Here is a 7,727-nt window from a genome sequence, read left to right as displayed (position 1 = left end):
AATCAAACTATTTTGATAATTTCTTGTCCCTTTCTCACTGCATCTTTGAATATATTTGCTTGGTTCATAGTCATACATGGTACAGACATGATTAATAGGTTGCTTTCATCAGTTACTATTACATCACAAACATTTTTGCATCTTGCTACCGTCTTTATAATGATCATTTTAAAGACTCTATGACATTCTAGCTAATTGACCATATTCCTCTGTCCACTTAGACACCCAAGCCAGAAACCTGAGCTACACCTAGGTTGCTCCTGTCATTACTCTAGTTCAAAACAGCCTACTCTCTTGCCCAGATTACTATTGGGGTTGTCGGAAAAGTCATGGTGCATTTTTGCAACGAAAAACAGAAAAAATACGTCGCGACTTTCCCGACAACCCAATACAATTGTTTCCTAACTGGTGCCCTTGCTTTTTTTGTGATCTTCTAGCAATTTGTCCTCCACACAGCAGCCACACCTAAATCGTATGCCTCCAATGGCTCCCAACCTCTAGCTCACACAGTCCTTCAGGTTTGGGCTCTTGCCTACATTTTCAGCTTCAGCACTCCCCTGCTCCCTACCCCCCAATCCATATTGCCTGTGTTCCCTGAAAAGCACACAGCATAGTGCATGGGGGTTACTCTATCTAGAATAACTCACCTAATACCCCTCCGCTCTCCTGTCTACTTGGCAAACTACTACTCCTTGAGGGCTTGATGTAAACATTGCTTCCTCCAAGGAGCATCTCCTGTCCTCCCCAGAAGGAGGTAGATGCTCCTATTTCCATATTCTTAGACACCCTTGTGCCTTCCTTCATTTTATATTGTACTTCCCATGCTCCATGCTTCTCTCTGTCACCAGGGTAGGAATTATGTCCTATTCAGCGTATTCTTTTCAGCACTCCAGCATCTGGCATATAGTAAGCCCCAGCAAATATATTTCAATAACTTAATAATTATAACTCCTGTGCTAATTCAGCATTGTTTTCCAGGCAATATTTAAATTGCTTTCCACATATTACTTCACTTAATCCTCTAGGGCCGGCCAAGTGGCTCAGTTCGTTAAGAGTTCGCTCAAGAGTACGAGCTCCGAGAAACAAAGTTGCCGGTTTGATTCCCTGCCCAAGCTGAGCTGCCGCTGAGGTGCCAACTGGTGGCAGGATGACTCCGCTAAAAAAAAAATAATAATAATTGAAACTTAATCCTCTAAACAACCCTATAAGGTGGGTTACTGTTATTACCATTTTAAAGATGAGAAAACTGAAGTACAGAGAGGTTAAGTAACTTGCCCGAAATCGTTACACAGCGAATAATTGGCAGGACCAGGATTTGAACTTATATAGTGTGACTCTGACTCTAAAGTCCATGACCTTAATCATCACTATACTATACAACCTCTTGAACAAATAAAGTAAACCATTCCCCTTTATTGCTGAATACATTGGTTACTTGTAACCAATCTCAGTCTCTCTCTCTCTCTCTCTCTCTCTCTCTCTCTCTCTGGTATAGATGCACTGTAACACAATTGTATATATAGCTTATTTTTCTTTTTTAAACTTGGGTTAAAATAAATTGCCATGAGTAGATGCCATACAAGGTGAGGCCATTTTTCTGAATCTTCATATGTTCACTAACAATTTTACTTAACACGATGTAGCTTGTGCCAAAGAGGTGAAGGTGTGAAGACCAGCAGCCATCCCAGCTGATACATGATCGGGCAGATTGGGTCAAGTACTCTGAAGACCAAGGATGACGGCAGGACAAGTGCAAGCTGGCACGAACCAGCCTCAGCCAGCAGTTGGCCTAACTTCACAATGCAGCCTTTGATCTAATTTTAGGATGAAAGAATGGAAAACACTTTTATGTTGCTTCTTCTCAAAAATGCCTAAGCTTTAATAATTTAATGGCTACATTACAGTGCCAATCTTCTCAATAACATTCTTTTATGCCATAAAGGAGATTAATTTAAGCAGTATGAATATACATTTTTAAAGCCGACCACCACATAAGTCTTACTACCCTGAGAATGCCATGTTGTGAGGAAGCCCAGGTTAGCCCAGCAGAGACAGCATGTGGAAAGACAATGATGACCAGCCAGCCCAAGCAGCTCCACCCATTCCAACCTAGGTGCTGACATGGAAATGAAAAAGCCATCGTGGACACCTTAGCTCTAGCAAACATGATGTGGAGAAAATCTGGGATCAAACTGCAACCAGAATTAAGCCTTCAGATACATGACCCCAGTTGAACCACCCCACACATCTATAGCCATTTCAGCCATCCCAGCTATCTAGATATCATGAAATAGACAAGCTATTTTCCCTGAGCCCTGTCCAAATTCCAGACACACAAAATCAGGGCCTTAAAAAATGTTGTTTAACGCCACTAAACAAACAAAAACCTTTCTTTATTCACTGTGGGATTTTTAAAAGGTATTTGAATGATAAACACTGGCTGAAAATAAGTGATGTCTCTACCCTAGTTACTAAATTGGCTCCTGTGTAAAAAACAGTTGCTCACCATTGGCATTGACTTGGATCCAAAGTCACATGTCTATTAAAGATAAATGAAGTTCTAGAGATCTACTGTACTGTAATGCCTATAGTTAATAACATTATATTGCATGCTTAGAAATTTGCTAAGAAGATAGATCTTATGTTGTGTTCTTATCACAATAATCATAATAAATAATAAAGATGGCAGAAGGAAACTTTTGGAGGTGATGATAGGTTTATGGCATAGACTGTGGTGATGGTTTCACGGTGTATACTTATCTCCAAACTCATCAAGTTGTATATATTAAATATGCACAGCTTTTTGTATGTCAATCATACCTCAATATAGTGGTTTCAAAAATAAGTAAACTCACAGATACAGACAACGGAATGGTGGTTACCAGAGGAGCACGGGGAGGAAGAAGAGGGTAAAAGGGGGTCAAGCATATGGTGATGGAAGGAAACTAGACTTCAGGTGGTGAGCACATAATAGAGGATACAGATGTCATATTATAAAGTTGTGCACCTGAAATTTATATAATGATATTAACCAATGTTACCTCAATAAACTTAATAAAAATTATTTAAAGGAATAAGTAAATAGATAAGTAAAATTTAAATCCAGGGTTTTTTGTCACATTAGCCACATTTCAAGCACTTGGCTCAAAACCAACTTGTGACTAGTGACTACCACATTGCACAGTATGGATTTAGTGCATTTCACTCATCACAGAATTTTATTGGAAAGTGCTGGATAGTAAAAAACAAATGGCCAAGAGGTAAATTAACCAAAGTGACACAGCTACTAAGAGGAGGAGCTGGGATTCAAACCTATGTCTGAGTGACTTCAGACATAGAACTCAACACCATAACGGTTATCATTATTACTGGCTTTCAATTTCAGGTTCTCTGAGTGAACTTACAATGGGCTTCAAGCTTGGCTACCTCCTAGAGTGACCAACTGTCCCCATTTGCCTAGGACTGAAGGAATTCCCAGATGCTATCTAATTATCAAAATTCTCCTTTGAGCTTTGTAGCAGGTAGTTAGATGGGCTCACTCAACTCCATTTCAACCCCTTGTAATAAGCTGTATTGCAGAGCAGAAGTGAGAAAACTGAAGACTTCATCTTCCAGACTCCCTTAGAGCTTGGGTCCTATACATGGCCTAGCTCAGCTAAGCAGATGCTCTTGGGCACCGTCTGGAGGGCCAGGCTGAGGAGGAGGCTGCACTTCTGCTGTTTTGTCTGGTGGGCAGTGCCATGTCAGCAGAGGTCTTGTCTTGGACATCATGGATTTAGAGAGACAGAATACGGGCATGCATTTTGCAGGTGTAGATTCAGCCTGAGACAGTCGGCCCCGGAACTGGCAGTAAGAGCAGTGACTCTCTGATTTCTTGGTTTACTCTTGTAACAGAAGTAGGAGCTCTCTTATAGCAATTCCCTTGGTAGGCTGGCTCTGTGGGGGAATTCCAGGCATCATTACTGGGAGCCCAGCCTAGAGCCTGTTCCTTCAGCCTTTCCAGTGATTTTTATCCACCCAATTCCCCATATTAGTGCATTTTATGCTGAAATGACTTAAAGTGACTTTTATTACTTGCAGCTGAAGAACCTTCACTATTCAGAGGGAACTTTGCCTGGAAAACAGGGAAGCTATATGACAAATCTGAACGTTCTGAATTCTGGGACCCTAATATAAGACTCCCTACCGCTGCTATCATTCTCAAAGGAATGTGCATACACCCTAGCCCCTAGCATCCCCAAAATACTGGGACATATACATACATACACATATAAACATATTTATACACATATATTTTTCCCCCCTTATGTATGATGGAATGCTCTTCTAAATCTCTTTACATGACAATTCACATCTCAATCTCACGGCCATCAGGTCCCAGTATCAATGTTGCTTCCTCAACGGCCCCCATCTAAAGTGGCCCCTGCTTCCAGTTAGTCTCTATCACTTCATTTTGTTTCTTTTTTATGGCACTTAACTCAGTCTGTATTTATTTATTTACTTGTACTTGTTCATTTGTCTTCCCCTCCTCACCCCACACCTTCCCACCCCTGAAGAATATATGCTTCATGATGGGAGGGACCTTTTTTGCCTTGCTCATCACTATAACCTCAGTACTTGGAACAGTGGCTTGTACATGGTAGCATCATTTAAAAATATTTGTTGAATAAAGGCACAAAATAGAGATTGCTATAGTAGAAATTGTTATAGCTAGGACATTTTTTTAAAAGGAAAATAGGCTTTTTTGGAAACAAGAATCTGAGATACTAGACTGCAAAAATATTTTAGTGAGAAATAAAGGGACCCAATAACTGTTATGAAAGGCAGTGCTACACGGTGGAATATTATATAAAGGTGTTTGCAACTGTGGTGCAAAGTCTGCAGGTAATGGGAGATACACCACCTTTAGGGAGGCACTACAGTTGAATTATGAATTGTGCAGGTTCTAGATCTGCCCAGACCTCAGTTCAAATGTCCGTTATACATTTTCTGCTGTGTGAACTTGGGCAAGTTAGCAAGCCTCTCTAAGCTTCAGTTCCCTCATCTGGAATATGAAGATAACAATAGTACCCAATTCACATGTGCTGATGAAAAAGCGTGCTTAGAGTGTGTTTAGTACAGTGGATGGCATGTAAGGACTCAATAAATGTTAGATAATAAAACTATTAAAATTTTGCTAAATCCAGCTCCATTCCTGAAATAATGCCCAATATAGGGGTCATGCTGATTATACCTTATCAGCTTTCTAGGTAGCCACACTCCAACCCCCTTCCCCAAATCATAATTAGTAGCTGCTCAAAAAATATTAGTGACTGACAAGTTTGTTCATGTGGGGTGTGTTTCATTCCTGTACACAAAGTTATTACTAGTAGTGGCAGCTGCAGATGCTAATTTTTTCCATCTCTGTTGACTGGAATAAACAAAACAAAACAAAACAAAAACCTTAAATGGGTAGCAAAAGTATTGAGTAGAAAATACTACATCACCAGAGAGAAAAGCAACCAATATAGAAGAAATGGAAAGAGAAAGAGATTGGCCTAATCCCTCTGCAATGGTTCGTTCCAGTGAATAATTTTCCTTTCATTTGATTTGCCCTATTGAGAGGGACAGGGGCAACTCATTCTTTCTTTCAGCAAGTATTTAGGAAGTTCCTACCATATTTAAGATAAAGGGTAGACTAAGAATACCTCCTCCACATGCACTTCCACCTTAGTTAACTTCTATTCAATATTCAGAATTCAGCTTAAATATAAGTGCATCTGCTGAAGCTAGGCCAGGGCACCCTAGTTTGTGTTCTCAAGGCACTGGAAGTCATACCTTTTTGCACTTTGCAGAATGCACTTACACCTTTGCTTTTGTGGTGATTATGTGTGTAAGGCCTGTCTTTTTTGTAATCTAGATAAGGGCAGGGATTTTGTCTGTTTTTGCTACAAGAATGCCATGATCAAAGATACATTTTTAAAGGATCATTCTTCATAAAGTGTAAGACCCAGGGCCGGCCGAGTGGCATGTTGGTTAAGAGTTGGCTTGGGATGCTAGCTCTGAGCAGCAGGACCCTGGTTCAAATCCCACATGAGGGTTAGTAACGCTGCACCCTCTACAGCTAAGATGGTGAACAACAGCTCAACCTGGAGCTGGACTGCCCTAAGGCGACAGCGTAGGGTGCAATGAGGCTGCAGTGGGCTGCCATAAAGCTACCGTGAGTGGCTGGCAGCTGGTGTGAGCTGCCAAGAGCCACCGTCAGTGGCTGTCCAGTGCCCAGCGACCCATCTGCCTCACCTGGGAAGAGCGCAATGATAATACCAATATGGGCCAGCGAAGCGGCGTCCTCCACAACTAGACTGAAAAACAAAAGGACAGCTACTTGTCTGTTTCCCTTCCTCGATTCCCCAATACTGTTCCCCTCTCCCAATTCCCCAATAAAATCTTTAAAAAAATAAAAATAAAAAACATAAAAATAAAGTGTAAGACCCAGAGAATATTTAGGTAGGTCTTGCTCCTTTTCTGCATATTTTATCTTGCATGTTGAAACCATTACATCTCCTGTGTCCCAAACTGGAAACATGGAAATTATCCTACTTTACCTCTCCCTGCAATTGGCCACCAAGTCCTATAGGTTCGATCTTTAAATAATTCTTAAATTCACCTGCTGATCTCATTCCAAACGCTGGGTCCTTCACTCAGTCCCTCATCACTTGTTATCTCGTCTTTTCCAGTAGTCTTCTATTTCGTTTCCCCACCCAGGGACCTCCTCCCCAAATCTATTTTCCAGGCTGCTACCAGAGATCCTTCTAGGATGTAAATCTAGTAGTTTTACCACAGCCTAAAATTCTTCAGTGGTTTCCCCTGGCCCTTGGGGAAAAGTCTATCAACTCTTTCCAATGGCACAGAAAGCCATCTGAGATTTGGACCCTTGCTTGTCTCCTCCCTTCCTAAGCTGTTCTTCAGCCTTGTTGAACTCTTGGCAGTTTCCCAAACATTCCACCTGGTTTCAATCCCACCTGCAGAGTTTCCACTCCCTCCAGGTCTGAATGGATTTCCTTCTCTGAAGAAATCTGGTTATTATTGAAAATTCAGTTTAAAGGTCATCTCCTCCCTGAAGCCTGTTTTAACATCCATCTCAGCCCCACCTCCCTCCTCCATCGTGCTGGCTCTGGAGCCCTCTGCAGTTACCTCTGTTGATGTTAAGAAACGTCCAAGCCTGTAGAGACTTATGAGTTTACTTGAGCTAAACTGAACATGCCAGAAGATCTCAAATGCTCTGCAGAAGGACAGTTTTGCGGTTTCTTTTATACATTTAGAATCAGGGAGGGAATGTAAGGAAGATTACAAGAAGGTGGGACAAGGCAACAGACAGGATAATTAACAAGACTATGTGCTTCCTTGATGCTGGATATGCCTTGGAGGCATCTGAAAAAGAGGCGTTCCCAAGGCCTATGAAAAGATAAAACCTTTATAAGCCCAGGGCATGATGGCACACTCTGACCTGCCCAGTTAGGAATTTATGAGCAGACCATCCTGTGTGATTACTTTGGTTAGATTTATTACACAGCCCCTTTTTCATCTACACCTCCCATGGCATAGGTGGCATACTTTGCTTCCTTCATTGTTTCTCCAAGCAAAGACCATGTGCATCATAACCCCATTAAAAAGTGTTACTGTTTTATTTTTTTAATTTAAAATATATTTATCAGGCCGGCCGAGTGGCTCAGTTGGTTAAGAACTTG

The sequence above is a fragment of the Hipposideros armiger genome, unplaced genomic scaffold, assembly GCF_001890085.2.
Source record: "Hipposideros armiger isolate ML-2016 unplaced genomic scaffold, ASM189008v1 scaffold_1051, whole genome shotgun sequence".
Classification (NCBI taxonomy): Eukaryota; Metazoa; Chordata; class Mammalia; order Chiroptera; family Hipposideridae; genus Hipposideros; species Hipposideros armiger.
The sequence above is the reverse complement of the archived record's forward strand: the minus strand, read 5'-3'. Positions refer to the sequence as shown.